This window comes from Oncorhynchus keta, chromosome 30, assembly GCF_023373465.1.
Source record: "Oncorhynchus keta strain PuntledgeMale-10-30-2019 chromosome 30, Oket_V2, whole genome shotgun sequence".
Lineage (NCBI taxonomy): Eukaryota > Metazoa > Chordata > Actinopteri > Salmoniformes > Salmonidae > Oncorhynchus > Oncorhynchus keta.
In genome coordinates, this window is record NC_068450.1 from 7,053,763 (window position 1) to 7,073,513 (window position 19,751).

Sequence of the window (19,751 nt, forward strand, 5' to 3'; positions counted from 1 at the left end):
GATGTTTTGATCCACACACCAACAAGTGGAGTATGTGTGCAACCCTTCATCCCTCTCTGAGAGGAGGAACGTACAACAGTTTCCTTTATGCTGTGGGTGGTCATGATGCCCTTCAACCACTGCTCCAGACTCTCAGACTGTGTAAGAGGTAAACAACCACTGCTCCAGACTCTCAGACTGTGTAGAGAGGTACACAACCACTGCTCCAGACTCTCAGACTGTGTAGAGAGGTAAACAACCACTGTCCCATACTATCAGACTGTATAGAGAGGTAAACAACCACTGATACTATCAGACTGTGTCTAAACAACCACTGTCCCAGACTAACAGACTGTGTAGAGGAAACAACCACTGTCCCATACTATCAGACTGTGTAGAGGTAAACAACCACTGTCCCAGACTAACAGACTGTTTAGAGGTAAACAACCACTGTCCCATACTATCAGACTGTGTAGAGAGGTAAACAACCACTGCTCCAGACTCTCAGACTGTGTAGAGGGTAAACAACCACTGCTCCAGGCTCTCAGACTGTGTAGAAAAACAACCACTTTCCCAGACTATCAGACTGTGTAGAGAGGTCAACAACCACTGCTCCAGACTCTCAGACTGTGTAGAGAGGTAAACAACCACAGTCCCAGACTATCAGACTGTGTAGAGAGGTAAACAACCACTGCTCCAGACTCTCAGACTGTGTAGAGGTAAACAACCACTGCTCCAGGCTATCAGACTGTGTAGAGAGGTAAACAACCACTGTCCCAGACTAACAGACTGTGTAGAGAGGTAAACAACCACTGTCCCATACTATCAGACTGTGTAGAGAGGTAAACAACCACTGTCCCATACTATCAGACTGTGTAGAGAGGTAAACAACCACTGTCCCATACTATCAGACTGTGTAGAGAGGTAAACAACCACTGCTCCAGACTCTCAGACTGTGTAGAGAGGTAGACAACCACTGTCCCAGACTATCAGACTGTGTAGAGAGGTAAACAACCACTGCTCCAGACTCTCAGACTGTGTAGAGAGGTAAACAACCACTGCTCCAGACTCTCAGACTGTGTAGAGAGGTAAACAACCACTGCTCCAGACTCTCAGACTGTGTAGAGAGGTAAACAACCACTGTCCCATACTATCAGACTGTGTAGAGAGGTAAACAACCACTGTCCCATACTATCAGACTGTGTAGAGAGGTAAACAACCACTGTCCCAGACTAACAGACTGTGTAGAGGTAAACAACCACTGTCCCATACTATCAGACTGTGTAGAGAGGTAAACAACCACTGTCCCAGACTAACAGACTGTGTAGAGGTAAACAACCACTGTCCCATACTATCAGACTGTGTAGAGAGGTAAACAACCACTGTCCCAGACTCTCAGACTGTGTAGAGGTAAACAACCACTGCTCCAGGCTATCAGACTGTGTAGAGAGGTAAACAACCACTGTCCCAGACTATCAGACTGTGTAGAGAGGTAAACAACCACTGTCCCAGACTAACAGACTGTGTAGAGGTAAACAACCACTGTCCCATACTATCAGACTGTGTAGAGGTAAACAACCACTGTCCCAGACTATCAGACTGTGTAGAGAGGTAAACAACCACTGCTCCAGACTCTCAGACTGTGTAGAGAGGTAAACAACCACTGCTCCAGGCTATCAGACTGTGTAGAGAGGTAAACAACCACTGTCCCAGACTATCAGACTGTGTAGAGAGGTAAACAACCACTGCTCCAGACTCTCAGACTGTGTAGAGGTAAACAACCACTGTCCCAGACTATCAGACTGTGTAGAGAGGTAAACAACCACTGCTCCAGACTCTCAGACTGTGTAGAGGTAAACAACCACTGTCCCAGACTCTCAGACTGTGTAGAGAGGTAAACAACCACTGTCCCATACTATCAGACTGTGTAGAGAGGTAAACAACCACTGTCCCAGACTCTCAGACTGTGTAGAGAGGTAAACAACCACTGTCCCAGACTATCAGACTGTGTAGAGAGGTAAACAACCACTGTCCCAGACTCTCAGACTGTGTAGAGAGGTAAACAACCACTGTCCCATACTATCAGACTGTGTAGAGAGGTAAACAACCACTGCTCCAGACTCTCAGACTGTGTAGAGAGGTAAACAACCACTGTCCCAGACTCTCAGACTGTGTAGAGAGGTAAACAACCACTGCTCCAGACTCTCAGACTGTGTAGAGAGGTAAACAACCACTGCTCCAGACTCTCAGACTGTGTAGAGAGGTAAACAACCACTGCTCCAGACTCTCAGACTGTGTAGAGAGGTAAACAACCACTGTCCCAGACTCTCAGACTGTGTAGAGAGGTAAACAGCAGACTGTGTAGAGAGGTAAACAACCACTGCTCCAGGCTATCAGACTGTGTAGAGAGGTAAACAACCACTGTCCCAGACTATCAGACTGTGTAGAGAGGTAAACAACCACTGCTCCAGGCTATCAGACTGTGTAGAGAGGTAAACAACCACTGCTCCAGACTCTCAGACTGTGTAGAGAGGTAAACAACCACTGTCCCAGACTATCAGACTGTGTAGAGAGGTAAACAACCACTGTCCCAGACTCTCAGACTGTGTAGAGAGGTAAACAACCACTGTCCCAGACTATCAGACTGTGTAGAGAGGTAAACAACCACTGTCCCAGACTCTCAGACTGTGTAGAGAGGTAAACAACCACTGCTCCAGGCTATCAGACTGTGTAGAGAGGTAAACAACCACTGTCCCAGACTATCAGACTGTGTAGAGAGGTAAACAACCACTGCTCCAGGCTATCAGACTGTGTAGAGAGGTAAACAACCACTGTCCCAGACTATCAGACTGTGTAGAGAGGTAAACAACCACTGTCCCAGACAGACTGTGTAGAGAGGTAAACAACAGAGGCTGACTGTGTAGAGAGGTAAACAACAGAGACTCTGTGTAGAGAGGTAAACAACCACTGCTCCAGACTCTCAGACTGTGTAGAGGTAAACAAACATACTAGACTGTGTAGAGAGGTAAACAACCACTGTCCCATACTATCAGACTGTGTAGAGAGATAAACAACCACTGTCCCAGACTGACTGTGTAGAGAGGTAAACAACCACTGTCCCATACTATCAGACTGTGTACAGAGGTAAACAACAGACTGACTGTAGAGAGGTAAACAACCACTGTCCCATACTATCAGACTGTGTAGAGAGGTAAACAACCACTGTCCCAGACTAACAGACTGTGTAGAGAGGTAAACAACCACTGAGACTGTGTAGAGAGGTAAACAACCACTGTCCCATACTATCAGACTGTGTAGAGAGGTAAAACACTGTCCCAGACAACAGACTGTGTAGAGGTAAACAACCACTGTCCCATACTAGACTGTGTAGAGAGGTAAACAACCACTGTCCCAGACTATCAGACTGTGTAGAGAGATAAACAACCACTGCTCCAGACTGACTGTAGAGAGGTAAACAACCACTGCTCCAGGCTAGACTATGTAGAGAGGTAAACAACCACTGTCCCAGACTAGACTGTGTAGAGAGGTCAACAACCACTGCTCCAGACTGTGTGTAGAGGTAAAACCACTGTCCCAGACAGACTGTGTAGAGAGGTAAACAACCACTGCTCCAGACTCTCAGACTGTGTAGAGGTAAACAACCACTGCTCCACAGACTGTGTAGAGAGGTAAACAACCACTGTCCCAGACTAACAGACTGTGTAGAGAGGTAAACAACCACTGTCCCATACTATCAGACTGTGTAGAGAGTAAACAACCACTGTCCCATACTAGACTGTGTAGAGAGGTAAACAACCACTGTCCCAGACTCTCAGACTGTGTAGAGAGGTAAACAACCACTGACTGACTGTAGAGAGGTAAACCACTGCAGACTCTCAGACTGTGTAGAGAGGTAAACAACCACTGTCCCAGACTCTTAGACTGTGTAGAGAGGTAAACAACCACTGCTCCAGACTCTCAGACTGTGTAGAGGTAAACAACCACTGCTCCAGACTCTCAGACTGTGTAGAGAGGTAAACAACCACTGAGACTCTCAGACTGTGTAGAGAGGTAAACAACCACTGTCCCAGACTCTCAGACTGTGTAGAGAGATAAACAACAGACTGTGTAGAGAGGTAAACAACCACTGCTCCAGGCTATCAGACTGTGTAGAGAGGTAAACAACAGACTGTGTAGAGAGGTAAACAACCAAGGCAACAGACTGTGTAGAGAGGTAAACAACAGACTGTGTAGAGAGGTAAACAACAGACTGTCCCAGACTAAACAGACTGTGTAGAGAGGTAAACAACCACTGTCCCAGACTCTCAGACTGTGTAGAGAGGTAAACAATGACTGTCCCAGACTATCAGACTGTGTAGAGAGGTAAACAACCACTGTCCCAGACTCTCAGACTGTAGAGAGGTAAACAACCACTGAGGCTATCAGACTGTGTAGAGAGGTAAACAACCACTGTCCCAGACTATGACTGTGTAGAGAGGTAAACAACCACTGTCCAGGCTAGACTGTGTAGATAAACAACCACTGTCCCAGACTATCAGACTGTGTAGAGAGGTAAACAACCACTGTCCCAGACTATCAGACTGTAGAGAGGTAAACAACCACTGAGGCTGACTGTGTAGAGAGGTAAACAACCACTGCTCCAGACAGACTGTGTAGAGAGGTAAACAACAGAGACTGACTGTGTAGAGGTAAACAACCACTGTCCCATACTAGACTGTGTAGAGAGGTAAACAACAGACTGTGACTGTGTAGAGAGGTAAACAACAGACTGTGTAGAGAGGTAAACCACTGTCCCACTAGACTGTGTAGAGAGGTAAACAACCAGACTGTGTGTAGAGAGGTAAACAACAGACCCATACTGTCAGACTGTGTAGAGAGGTAAACAACCACTGTCCCAGACTCTCAGACTGTGTAGAGAGGTAAACAACCACTGTCCCAAACTATCAGACTGTGTAGAGAGGTAAACAACCAGACTGTGTAGAGAGGTAAACAACCAGACTGTGTGTAGAGAGGTAAACAACCACTGAGGCTGTGTAGAGAGGTAAACAACACTGTCCCAGACTAACAGACTGTGTAGAGAGGTAAACAACCACTGTCCCAGACTGACTGTGTAGAGAGGTAAACAACAGAGACTGTGACTGTGTAGAGGTAAACCACTGCTCAGACAGACTGTGTAGAGAGGTAAACAACCACTGTCCCAGACTCTCAGACTGTGTAGAGAGGTAAACAACCACTGCTCCAGACTCTCAGACTGTGTAGAGAGGTCAACGGCAGACTGTGTAGAGAGGTAAACAACAGACTGTGTAGAGAGATAAACAACAGACTGTGTAGAGAGGTAAACAACAGACTGTGTAGAGAGATAAACAGTAGACTGTGTAGAGAGGTAAACAACCACTGTCTCAGACTCTCAGACTGTGTAGAGAGGTAAACAACCACTGTCCCAGACTCTCAGACTGTGTAGAGAGGTAAACAACCACTGTCCCAGACTGACTGTGTAGAGAGGTAAACAACCAGACTGTGACTGTGTAGAGGTAAACAACCACTGTCCCATACTATCAGACTGTGTAGAGAGGTAAACAACCACTGCTCCAGACTATCAGACTGTGTAGAGAGGTAAACAACCACTGCTCCAGACTCTCAGACTGTGTAGAGAGGTAAACAACCACTGCTCCAGACTCTCAGACTGTGTAGAGAGGTAAACAACCACTGTCCCAGACTCTCAGACTGTGTAGAGAGGTAAACAACAGACTGTGTAGAGAGGTAAACAACAGACTGTGTAGAGAGATAAACAACAGACTGTGTAGAGAGATAAACAACAGACTGTGTAGAGAGATAAACAACAGACTGTGTAGAGAGATAAACAACAGACTGTGTTGAGAGGTAAACAACAGACTGTGTAGAGAGATAAACAACAGACTGTGTAGAGAGGTAAACAACAGACTGTGTAGAGAGATAAACAACAGACTGTGTAGAGAGGTAAACAACAGACTGTGTAGAGAGATAAACAACAGACTGTGTAGAGAGGTAAACAACAGACTGTGTAGAGAGATAAACAACAGACTGTGTAGAGAGATAAACAGCAGACTGTGTAGAGAGGTAAACAACAGACTGTGTAGAGAGGTAAACAACAGACTGTGTAGAGAGGTAAACAACAGACTGTGTAGAGAGATAAACAGCAGACTGTGTAGAGAGATAAACAACAGACTGTGTAGAGAGATAAACAACAGACTGTGTAGAGAGATAAACAACAGACTGTGTAGAGAGATCAACAACAGACTGTGTAGAGAGGTAAACAACAGACTGTGTAGAGAGATAAACAACAGACTGTGTAGAGAGATAAACAACAGACTGTGTAGAGAGGTAAACAACAGACTGTGTAGAGAGATAAACAACAGACTGTGTAGAGAGGTAAACAACAGACTGTGTAGAGAGATAAACAGCAGACTGTGTAGAGAGGTAAACAACAGACTGTGTAGAGAGGTAAACAGCAGACTGTGTAGAGAGGTAAACAACAGACTGTGTAGAGAGATAAACAGCAGACTGTGTAGAGAGGTAAACAACCACTGTCCCAGACTCTCAGACTGTGTAGAGAGGTAAACAACAGACTGTGTAGAGAGATAAACAACAGACTGTGTAGAGAGGTAAACAACAGACTGTGTAGAGAGGTCAACAACAGACTGTGTAGAGAGATAAACAACAGACTGTGTAGAGAGATAAACAACAGACTGTGTAGAGAGGTAAACAACAGACTGTGTAGAGAGGTAAACAACAGACTGTGTAGAGAGATAAACAACAGACTGTGTAGAGAGATAAACAGCAGACTGTGTAGAGAGGTAAACAACAGACTGTCCCAGACTAAACTCAGACTGTGTAGAGAGGTAAACAACAGACTGTGTAGAGAGATAAACAACAGACTGTGTAGAGAGGTAAACAACAGACTGTGTAGAGAGGTCAACAACAGACTGTGTAGAGAGATAAACAACAGACTGTGTAGAGAGGTAAACAACAGACTGTGTAGAGAGGTAAACAACAGACTGTGTAGAGAGATAAACAACAGACTGTGTAGAGAGATAAACAACAGACTGTGTAGAGAGGTAAACAACAGACTGTGTAGAGAGGTAAACAACAGACTGTGTTGAGAGGTAAACAACAGACTGTGTAGAGAGGTAAACAACAGACTGTGTAGAGAGGTAAACAACAGACTGTGTAGAGAGGTAAACAACAGACTGTGTAGAGAGATAAACAACAGACTGTGTTGAGAGGTAAACAACAGACTGTGTAGAGAGATAAACAACAGACTGTGTAGAGAGGTAAACAACAGACTGTGTAGAGAGGTCAGCAACAGACTGTGTAGAGAGATAAACAACAGACTGTGTAGAGAGATAAACAACAGACTGTGCAGAGAGGTAAACAACAGACTGTGTTGAGAGGTAAACAACAGACTGTGTAGAGAGGTAAACAACAGACTGTGTAGAGAGGTAAACAACAGACTGTATAGAGAGATAAACAACAGACTGTGTAGAGAGGTAAACAACAGACTGTGTAGAGAGGTAAACAACAGACTGTGTAGAGAGGTAAACAACAGACTGTGTAGAGAGGTAAACAACAGACTGTGTAGAGAGGTAAACAACAGACTGTGTAGAGAGATAAACAACAGACTGTGTAGAGAGATAAACAACAGACTGTGTAGAGAGATAAACAACAGACTGTGTAGAGAGGTCAACAACAGACTGTGTAGAGAGATAAACAACAGACTGTGTAGAGAGATAAACAACAGACTGTGTAGAGAGATAAACAACAGACTGTGTAGAGAGATAAACAACAGACTGTGTAGAGAGGTAAACAACAGACTGTGTAGAGAGGTCAACAACAGACTGTGTAGAGAGATAAACAACAGACTGTGTAGAGAGATAAACAACAGACTGTGTAGAGAGGTAAACAACAGACTGTGTAGAGAGGTCAACAACAGACTGTGTAGAGAGATAAACAACAGACTGTGTAGAGAGGTAAACAACAGACTGTGTAGAGAGGTAAACAACAGACTGTGTAGAGAGGTAAACAACAGACTGTGTAGAGAGGTAAACAACAGACTGTGTAGAGAGGTAAACAACAGACTGTGTAGAGAGGTAAACAACAGACTGTGTAGAGAGGTAAACAACAGACTGTGCAGAGAGGTAAACAACAGACTGTGTAGAGAGGTAAACAACAGACTGTGTAGAGAGGTAAACAACAGACTGTGTAGAGAGATAAACAACAGACTGTGTAGAGAGGTAAACAACAGACTGTGTAGAGAGGTAAACAACAGACTGTGTAGAGAGGTAAACAACAGACTGTGTAGAGAGATAAACAACAGACTGTGTAGAGAGGTAAACAACAGACTGTGTAGAGAGGTAAACAACAGACTGTGTAGAGAGGTAAACAGCAGACTGTGTAGAGAGGTAAACAGCAGACTGTGTAGAGAGGTAAACAACAGACTGTGTAGAGAGGTAAACAGCAGACTGTGTAGAGAGGTAAACAACAGACTGTGTAGAGAGGTAAACAACAGACTGTGTAGAGAGGTAGCAACAGACTGTGCAGAGAGGTAAACAACAGACTGTGCAGAGAGGTAAACAACAGACTGTGCAGAGAGGTAAAACTTGGGACTTGCACACTTCCTGAAAATGCATTCAACAATGGTGGAAACTCCCTCTAGCCAAGGCACTACACCAATGCAATGCTTTTAAATCCACTGCAGAAAGGGAACACTTTGGGGAGGAGGGCAGAATGTAGCCTATGTCAGTACTGTACTAGAGCAACAACAAAAAAAGTCTACATAGTTTTTTAGTCTTGTTATAGACTCGTGAATTTTATGACGATGAAGTATACCTATACATATGGAGACACAGAGACATTTTAGGTTGTGGTGCTTCCTGAGACTTTGGCCGTGTTCGAGAGCATTAAAACCGTGACGTATCGTGGGTAATATAAGACTGAGTAGTTAATTTTGATGCAAGGGGGTTTGGTACTAGTCTGTCTCTACACGCCTTTAACGTCGGCTGCAACGCGCCCATTGGGTTTGTTTGAAATTGCAGCTGACGGTGCAGGCGACTTGCCGACAGACTGATCTACAACAGCAAAAAACATTGCGTCATAAATAACTACTCATTATTATTTGTAGATCAGTCAGTCAGTCAAGTCACAATTTACACACAATGCATCACACAATGCATCACATTTATGCTCTCTAACATGGCCATTGTCTCTGTCTGTCTGTATGTACAGGGCAAACCCAAGACACGTCATTCTTTCCATGGGAGTTGGTTTTAGCAGTGTGATTATCAGGCTTCTACCACCCTCTGCTGGCTGTTCTGTAAAAATCAACCTGTATCTGATACACACTGCACAGAATACCATCAAGTCAAAACAGTTAAATTGAAGAAGAAAAAAAATACATAAAAATAAATATATTGATATATTGAAATATATTGATATATATATATATATTGATATATAGATATTGTTGAATTCATCCATATACAAGTTGGGCTCTTTGCTCTGTATCTCTTAAATATCCCAGGGAACACTATACTTCTACAGGTATTTCCCATTACCCTTCTATGTCACTGCAGGTATGATCCCAAAACAGACACATGGACCACGGTGTCCTCTCTGAGTGTCCCCAGGGATGCTGTAGGTATCTGTCTGCTAGGAGACAGGCTATATGCTGTCGGAGGATACGATGGAACGTCCTACCTGAACACTGTTGAGTCCTATGATGCACAGAACAATGAATGGACTGAGGTAACTTGAGTCAGCCTGGTACAATTCCTTACTGTTAAAAATCTATTTTTAAAACAGACTGTATGACCTTTAATCACCCTGTACTGTATGTATCCAATAGGAGGTCAATCTCAACATCGGAAGGGCCGGAGCCTGTGTTGTAGTTGTGAGAATACCTTGAGGACTACAACTCCCTACAACGCCCTGGAATGACACACAGGAAACCGGATATGATGTCACCACTGATGTCGCTAAGAATATGTTTTTTTTTCTACTGTAAAGGCAAACCTATATTGCATTCCTCACAAACCATTGCTTCTATCAACAGTGATTTTCATTGTCCAAGGATTTTCTCTTTGATTATGAGAATGTACTTTACCATATCTACGGATCAACAATCTACATAGTAGTGGTTCAAAAAGTAGGATACTCTGCCACACTCTTGTTGATATGGTCTGTCAGAAAATAATATTTTCTATATGATACAAAGAAAGAAATGACATTTAACCCATAAGAGTGGAAACCCCGTCTAAGCCAGGGGAGGGGGATTTTACGACCCATTTGGCCTGCTGTTAGCCAATAGAAACACATCGAATAACAGATTCACCACATGGAACAACAGACAGGATAGTCCCAAAACAAAATCTAAAGGAAGATTTTTTAATTTTATTTTTTAACATGTATTTTAACTCCCTCCTTCTTTTTTGTTGCACTGAACAGTCTAAGCAGGTGGGGGGTCTACGAAGCTATATGGAAATGTTTTAAGAAGGTCATACCAAGGGTCATTTAGCTATTTTATTTTGAATTTGAAGACCCCTTGAAGTATCAAAAAAAAAAAAAAAAATTATTAAAAAATGGATGAACATTTTTTATTTGGCCTTACTGCTATTAGCCAAAACAAACAGATTCACTACATAGAACAAGAGATAGTCCCACCAAAAAAAATCTAAAGGAAGTTTGTTCTGAAGTGTCTTTCCTATATCTGAGAGATATAAGAAAGACCAGGAAACATTTGTTATTTTTTGGGGGGGGACTTGTATTTAACCCCTTATTTTTGGCACTGAACAGTCTCTATATACAGTATACTATATACATTTTTTTCAACTGATACCGGGGGACATTCAGACGAGTCTTGCGAGACATTTACGTGGTAATGAGAGTCTCACCTTTACACAGATGGGTCATGTTAGTGTGTAGCCCAAACTGTTCGAACGCTACAGACAGCAGTTGGCAGATCGGCGGCACCGAGTTCAGAGAAGTCCTAAGGGTTTGTAGAGCCAAATGAAGAACACCATCATGTGTGTGAGAGTCTCATCCTTACATAGAGGGGTCATAATAGTTTGGACGTTGCATGACATTTTGTGAAGAAAAAACAAATAGTTTTTTTTGTTTTGTTTTGGGGGGGTCGGGGTCACATGGTCTGACAAGCATCAGTCGAGCTCTGTCGAAATAGGAGGATATGGTGGATTGACATACATGCAATGCAACAAAAACACACAAAAAACAGATATCCCTTAGCTTAAACTGAGCGATTTTGATTGGAGGGTTTTTGCATTATGCTAATTAGATATCCGACAGGTGCACGGACATGGACCTTAGGAGTTTAATTGATACTTTTACATTTATTACAGTAGCATTCTATATTTGTCTCATCACATATGAATATTTTTTTTTATTCATATTCTAAAATATATATCTCTCTTTTAGCCAACTGGAAATGAATACATCTCTGTTGATAACTGGTTCATTTCCTATCCGGGTGAAGGTGCTCTGTACCAATGATTTCTACTCTTGGACAAACAGTTTTTTAAGAGAGACCACTGTGAATAATACTGAAGATGATGAGTTTGTTAAGTACAACACCGGGATGCTTTATCAGACCAATTTGAGGAAGTTACTCATAATAGATATCAGTTTTTTTTAGAAAGGAGATTTCTTCTAAGCTTTTTTTTTTTTTCTTGGAAGCTTTTAGATGAATTACACCAAAGTCATTAGCCCGTCTCACAAGATGTTTTGTACCATGTTTTAAAAATTAAGTTTACACAATCGTGAATATATAAATATATCATATTGATATTTCGCATTACTGTAAAGATTGTTTGCAAGTTTGTCTAAATTGCAGTCATCTTTATAACCTCACATCATTCCTAAACCATTATTGTCATCTCCAGATGTTTGGTTTTATTATGTTGGCATTCTAGTTAACATTACATTGTAATTAAACAATATGCCCTTCTTTTTTAAAATTTGACTTCATGTTTGCTACTGACTTATAAATACACTGTGGGCTGGTTTCCCAGACACAGATTAAGTCTAGTCTTGTACTAAGATACACTTTCAATGGAGAATCTCCATGAAACACATTTGTTTTTGGTTAGGACTAGACCTCGGCTTTTATCTGTGTCTGGGAATCCGGCCCTGTATGACATTGAGAACATTACTAAATCTTGAGTTACTACGTTATCATCATGTGTACAGACTCTTTCACAACATGGCCTGTTGAGTTCATCTGTAACAACAGGCCTTTATTCTGTTTACACTGAGGATCGTTCAGCTTGGAATATTACAAATATATTGACATGCTCTGAGGCCAAATGTAGATTTTTATCCTGAATTTTACACTGCGTACAGATCTAGAAATAAAACGACTTCATTGTCCTCTTTTGTGTCTGTATGTTGCCCTGGATAAGAGTTTCTGCTATTTTTAGCCCCGTTCATACCTGGTGTTTACAAGACTCCTTTCTCATGATTTTTTTTGTCAATATTCTGATTGTGCCCACATTTTTAGACAGGTGTAAACGATTAACAGACACATCTTCCTGACCACATGTGAATAAGGATCTAGACGGTGAAACCATTTAAATCAGAATTATCAAAATCATTGACAGGTGACACCATTGACATTTATGGCTTCAATGTCTAAAAAAAAAGAATAAATAAGTATTATTTATAAAAATGTATCTGTTAAATAATTAGCAAACAAGGAAATCTGGTCACAAAGCGGACACTGAATGGACAAGAGACACCTTTTAATACCATGTCTAGAGGTGACAATCCGTGATCAGATAGTGATTGGATCATATTGATCAGATCAGGAAACCCACATGTTAGCGCAAGATGTAAACTACGCTTATGGGACAAGGTAGGAACCATGTTTCCCAGGGAAGGTATCAACGTCCTATCTGTGTCATTATGGCGTCTGAGACAGCAGTTTAAAGTAGTACATTTCGTTCCTCTTTTGTGTTTGAAAAAATATGCAGGAAATGTAGGACCTTAATTTGATCACCTTGGTGCAGGAGAATTTTCTATACAGTAGAGAGGTTATATACAGTAGAGAGGCTATATACAGTAGAGAGGTTATATACAGTAGAGGCTATATACAGTAGAGAGACTATACACAGTAGAGAGGTTATATACAGTAGAGAGGTTATATACAGTAGAGAGGTTATATACAGTAGAGAGGCTATATACAGTAGAGAGGTTATATACAGTAGAGGCTATATACAGTAGAGAGGCTATATACAGTAGAGAGGTTATATACAGTAGAGGTTATATACAGTAGAGGTTATATACAGTAGAGAGTTTATATACAGTAGAGGCTATATACAGTAGAGGTTATATACAGTAGAGGCTATATACAGTAGAGGTTATATACAGTAGAGGGTATATACAGTAGAGGTTATATACAGTAGAGGCTATATACAGTAGAGGTTATATACAGTAGAGGCTATATACAGTAGAGAGGTTATATACAGTAGAGAGGTTATATACAGTAGAGGCTATATACAGTAGAGGTTATATACAGTAGATAGGCTATATACAGTAGAGAGGTTATATACAGTAGAGAGGTTATATACAGTAGAGGGTATATACAGTAGAGGTTATATACAGTAGAGAGGTTATATACAGTAGAGAGGTTATATACAGTAGAGAGGCTATATACAGTAGGGAGTCTATATACAGTAGGGAGGCTATATACAGTAGAGAGGCTATATACAGTAGAGAGGCTATATACAGTAGAGAGTCTATATACAGTAGGGAGGCTATATACAGTAGAGAGGCTATATACAGTAGAGAGGCTATATACAGTAGAGGCTATATACAGAAGAGAGGCTATATACAGTAGAGAGGCTATGTACAGTAGAGAGGCTATATGCAGTAGAGAGGCTATATACAGTAGGGAGGCTATATACAGTAGAGAGGCTATATACAGTAGCAAGGCTATATACAGTAGAGAGGCTATTTACAGTAGGGAGTCTATATACAGTAGAGAGGTTATATACAGTAGAGAGGCTATATACAGTAGAGAGGCTATATACAGTAGAGAGGTTATATACAGTAGTGAGTCTATATACAGTAGAGAGGTTATATACAGTAGAGAGGCTATATACAGTAGAGAGGCTATATACAGTAGAGAGGCTATATACAGTAGGGAGTCTATATACAGTAGAGAGGCTATATACAGTAGAGAGGCTATATACAGTAGAGAGGTTATATACAGTAGAGAGGTTATATACAGTAGTGAGTCTATATACAGTAGAGAGGTTATATACAGTAGAGAGGTTATATACAGTAGTGAGTCTATATACAGTAGAGAGGTTATATACAGTAGAGAGGCTATATACAGTAGAGAGGCTATATACAGTAGAGAGGTTATATACAGGAGAGAGGCTATATACAGTAGAGAGGCTATATACAGTAGAGAGGTTATATACAGTAGAGAGGTTATATACAGTAGAGAGGCTGTATACAGTAGAGACTATGAACGCAAGAGAAGTGACACAATTTCACCTGGTTAATATTGCCTGCTAACCTGGATTTCTTTTAGCTAAATACGGAGGTTTAAAAATATATACTTCGGTGTATTGATTTTAAGAAAGGCATTGATGTTTATGGTTAGGTACACGTTGGAGCAACGACAGTCCTTTTTCACTAATACGCACCGCAGGACACGCTAGATAAACTAGTAATATCATCAACCATGTGTAGTTATAACTAGTGATTATGATTGATTGATTGATAGTTTTTTTATAAGATATGTTTAATGCTAGCAACTTACCTTGGCTTCTTAATGCATTCGAGTAACAGGCAGGCTCCTCATGAGTCAGGTGGTTAGAGAGTTGGACCAGTCAACCGGAAGGTTGCAAGATTAAATCCCGGAGCTGACAAGGTAAAAATCTGTCGTTTTGCCCCTGAACAAGGCAGTCAACCCGCTGTTCCTAAGCCGTCATTGAAAATAAGAATGTGTTCTTAAATCTGACTTGCCTCGTTAAATAACTGTTAACTAAATGTTTAAAAATTCGGCCAAATCGGTGTCCAGAAATACCAACTTCTGATTGTTATGAGAACTTGAAATCGGCCCTAATTAATCGGCCATTCCGATTAATCGTCGACCTCTAGACTACAGTATCTGTGTACTTGTCACCTATTTCTTTTTTCTAGTTTGAAAGAGGTCTCCGATAACAGTCATTTATGTATGAAAGGTTTGTTCTACAACATTTCTGCATATGAAAAATGCTCTGAAAAGCTGAAAGTACTCCTGAAGTACTCTGTCCCTTTGAACACTCAGACTAGCCCTTCTACGCAGGCAGGAAGACATCCATTTATCTGCTTTGTCTTTAAAAGAAACTGTTTCTGGATTGCGAAGATGGTGTTTATTATGATGTCGTTGTTGTCTGTAAACACATGCAAGAGCTCTCTGTAATATTGAGTGGTTCTCTGTAATATCGACATGAATAGTGCTCTCCAAATGCGCTCCAGATGTTGGTGTTATATTTTAAAGCACCAGTAGAGGGCACTGTTGTATTGTGGAGGACTTGCTGATACAGACCCACTGCAGACTGGGTAAATCAAAGGTCCCAGTCTACCACTACTGTTAGCAAGAAACGTCAACCTGAATTAAGTGAACCAAGGACAAAAGTTTCAGCTAATAACCCTGCATAATTATTGAGGTACTGTGATGAAATATTAGGAAATTGGATGCTAAGTTTTTTTTATTTTTTAAATGAGCCTCTTACTGAGTTATACGAATTATAACTCAAAGCCAAGTTCAATTTGGACTGGATGAATCTAGCACATCCGGTATGGAAGAGATCCTAAACTGATATCACACTATATAGCTTTTACTGATGTCATTTAGCACAGGCTTCCAATTTCAAGTGCTAATTCCAATTTCACCCCCAAAAATCCTTGACCGCACGCAATCTATATGTTTATCTTGTTGAATGGAGACATTACTAATATGTAGAATATGTTTTAGCTCTAATTCTACTCTATAACAAACAGGTGGTCTGAAAGGTGGATTGAAAGGCTTTAAGCCCTAAAGCCTTTACAAGACATGGGAATCACTCACAGATTCACACTGACATTTGAGATTTTTGAGCCACAGATTTCAACTCGTCAATATGATACATAAAAGGGAAAAAACGCCCAGCTTGATATTGACATATTGTCAAGTTGACCAATGTAAAAAAAAATGCCCATCAAACACAGCATGTTTATTTCTCAAAGAGAAAGGAGGAGAGAAGAGGGATAATAAATCACAGTGGTGTAGAGTGTAGATATATATATATATATATTATAGAGTGTGGTGGTCATGTTGGCATCACAACACATGGAGCAGATGGGGGGGGGGTCCATCTATATTCATGGTCTCTGTGATGTGATGGAGATCTTCATATTCATGAATAAAGGACTTGAAGAAAATCCCATCTGATGAAGAGGACTGGAGGAGAACTCGATGCCAAGCAGTGCTTTTCTGTCTGTAATGTGCTGCCTTAAAATACATATTAGCAAAGCATCAAATAATATTGCATATCGGTCAGAATAAAGCATCACATCATGTTGGATATCAGTCAGAATAAATCATCACATCATATTAGATATCAGAATAAATCATCACATCATATTAGATATCAGAATAAATCATCACATCATGTTGGATATCAGAATAAATCATCACATCATATTAGATATCAGAATAAATCATCACATCATATTAGATATCAGAATAAATCATCACATCATATTAGATATCAGAATAAATCATCACATCATATTAGATATCAGAATAAATCATCATTGGATCATAAATCATCACATCATATTAGATATCAGAATAAATCATCATATCATATTAGATATCAGAATAAATCATCACATCATATTGGATATCAGAATAAATCATCACATCATATTAGATATCAGAATAAATCATCACATCATATTAGATATCAGAATAAATCATCACATCATATTAGATATCAGAATAAATCATCACATCATGTTGGATATCAGAATAAATCATCACATCATATTAGATATCAGAATAAATCATCACATCATATTGGATATCAGAATAAATCATCACATCATATTAGATATCAGTCAGAATAAATCATCACATCATATTAGATATCAGAATAAATCATCACATCATATTAGATATCAGAATAAATCATCACATCATATTAGATATCAGAATAAATCATCACATCATATTGGATATCAGAATAAATCATCACATCATATTAGATATCAGAATAAATCATCACATCATATTAGATATCAGAATAAATCATCACATCATATTAGATATCAGAATAAATCATCACATCATATTAGATATCAGTCAATAAATCATCACATCATATTAGAATAAATCATCACATCATATTAGATATCAGAATAAATCATCACATCATATTAGATATCAGAATAAATCATCACATCATATTGGATATCAGAATAAATCATCACATCATAAATTAGATATCAGTATCAGAATAAATCATCACATCATATTAGATATCAGAATAAATCATCACATCATATTAGATATCAGAATAAATCATCACATCATATTATATCAGATAAATCATCACATCATATTAGAATAAATCATCACATCATATTAGATATCAGAATAAATCATCACATCATATTAGATATCAGAATAAATAAATCATCACATCATATTAGATATCAGAATAAATCATCACATCATATTAGATATCAGTCAGAATAAATCATCACATCATGTTGGATATCAGAATAAATCATCACATCATATTAGATATCAGAATAAATCATCACATCATATTAGATATCAGTCAGAATAAATCATCACATCATATTGGATATCAGAATAAATCATCACATCATATTAGATATCAGAATAAATCATCACATCATATTAGATATCAGAATAAATCATCACATCATATTAGATATCAGAATAAATCATCACATCATGTTGGATATCAGAATAAATCATCACATCATATTAGATATCAGAATAAATCATCACATCATATTAGATATCAGAATAAATCATCACATCATATATCAGAATAAATCATCACATCATATTAGATATCAGAATAAATCACATCATATTAGATATCATCATATCATATTAGATATCAGAATAAATCATCACATCATATTAGATATCAGAATAAATCATCACATCATATTAGATATCAGAATAAATCATCACATCATATTAGATATCAGAATAAATCATCACATCATATTAGATATCAGAATAAATCATCACATATTAGATATCAGAATAAATCATCACATCATATTAGATATCAGAATAAATCATCACATCATATTAGATATCAGAATAAATCATCATATTAGATATCATCATATCATATTAGATATCAGAATAAATCATCACATCATATTGGATATCAGAATAAATCATCACATCATATTAGATATCAGAATAAATCATCACATCATATTAGATATCAGAATAAATCATCACATCATATTAGATATCAGAATAAATCATCACATCAGAATAAATCATCACATCATATTGATATCAGAATAAATCATCACATCATATTAGATATCAGAATAAATCAGAATAAATCATCACATCATATTAGATATCAGAATAAATCATCACATCATATATCAGGAATAAATCAGAATAAATCATCACATCATCATATTAGATAGAATAAATCATCACATCATATTAGATATCAGAATAAATCATCACATCATATTAGATATCAGAATAAATCATCACATCATATTGATATCAGAATAAATCATCACATCATATTAGATATCAGAATAAATCATCACATCATATTAGATATCAGAATAAATCATCACATCATATTAGATATCAGAATAAATCATCACATCATATTAGATATCAGAATAAATCATCACATCATATTAGATATCAGAATAAATCATCACATCATATTAGATATCAGAATAAATCATCACATCATATTAGATATCAGAATAAATCATCACATCATATTAGATATCAGAATAAATCATCACATCATATTAGATATCAGAATAAATCATCACATCATATTAGATATCAGAATAAATCATCACATCATATTGGATATCAGAATAAATCATCACATCATATTAGATATCAGAATAAATCATCACATCATATTAGATATCAGAATAAATCATCACATCATATTAGATATCAGAATAAATCATCACATCATGTTGGATATCAGAATAAATCATCACATCATATTGATAAATCATCACATCATATTGATATCAGAATAAATCATCACATCATATTAGATATCAGAATAAATCATCACATCATATTGGATATCAGAATAAATCATCACATCATATTGGATAAATCAGAATAAATCATCACATCATATTAGATATCAGAATAAATCATCACATCATATTGGATAAATCAGTCAGAATAAATCATCACATCATATTGGATAAATCAGAATAAATAAATCATCACATCATATTGATATCAGAATAAATCATCACATCATATTAGATATCAGAATAAATCATCACATCATATTAGTTGAATAAATCATCACATCATATTAGATATCAGAATAAATCATCACATCATATTAGATATCAGAATAAATCATCACATCATATTGGATATCAGAATAAATCATCACATCATATTGGATATCAGAATAAATCATCACATCATATTA

General features: G+C 38.5%; 1 long non-coding RNA gene across 8 annotated transcripts; it reads left to right on the plus strand.

Moving 5' to 3' along the window:
* Positions 1 to 660: 660 nt before the first annotated feature.
* Positions 661 to 5,475, plus strand: LOC127913855 (uncharacterized). 8 transcript variants are annotated; one of them, XR_008086982.1, is made up of 8 exons: positions 661 to 903; positions 1,109 to 1,190; positions 1,230 to 1,350; positions 1,591 to 1,955; positions 2,120 to 2,201; positions 2,554 to 2,840; positions 5,182 to 5,263; positions 5,425 to 5,475. It is a non-coding gene; the product is annotated as an uncharacterized LOC127913855 (long non-coding RNA). The 8 variants fall into 8 exon arrangements; XR_008086988.1 differs by lacking the exons at positions 2,554 to 2,840; positions 5,182 to 5,263; positions 5,425 to 5,475 and adding exons at positions 2,284 to 2,324; positions 3,710 to 3,743 and having other exon boundaries at positions 661 to 1,350; positions 2,120 to 2,160; XR_008086987.1 differs by lacking the exons at positions 2,554 to 2,840; positions 5,182 to 5,263; positions 5,425 to 5,475 and adding exons at positions 2,284 to 2,324; positions 3,261 to 3,294 and having other exon boundaries at positions 661 to 1,350; positions 2,120 to 2,160.
* The last annotated feature ends 14,276 nt before the right edge of the window (positions 5,476 to 19,751 follow it).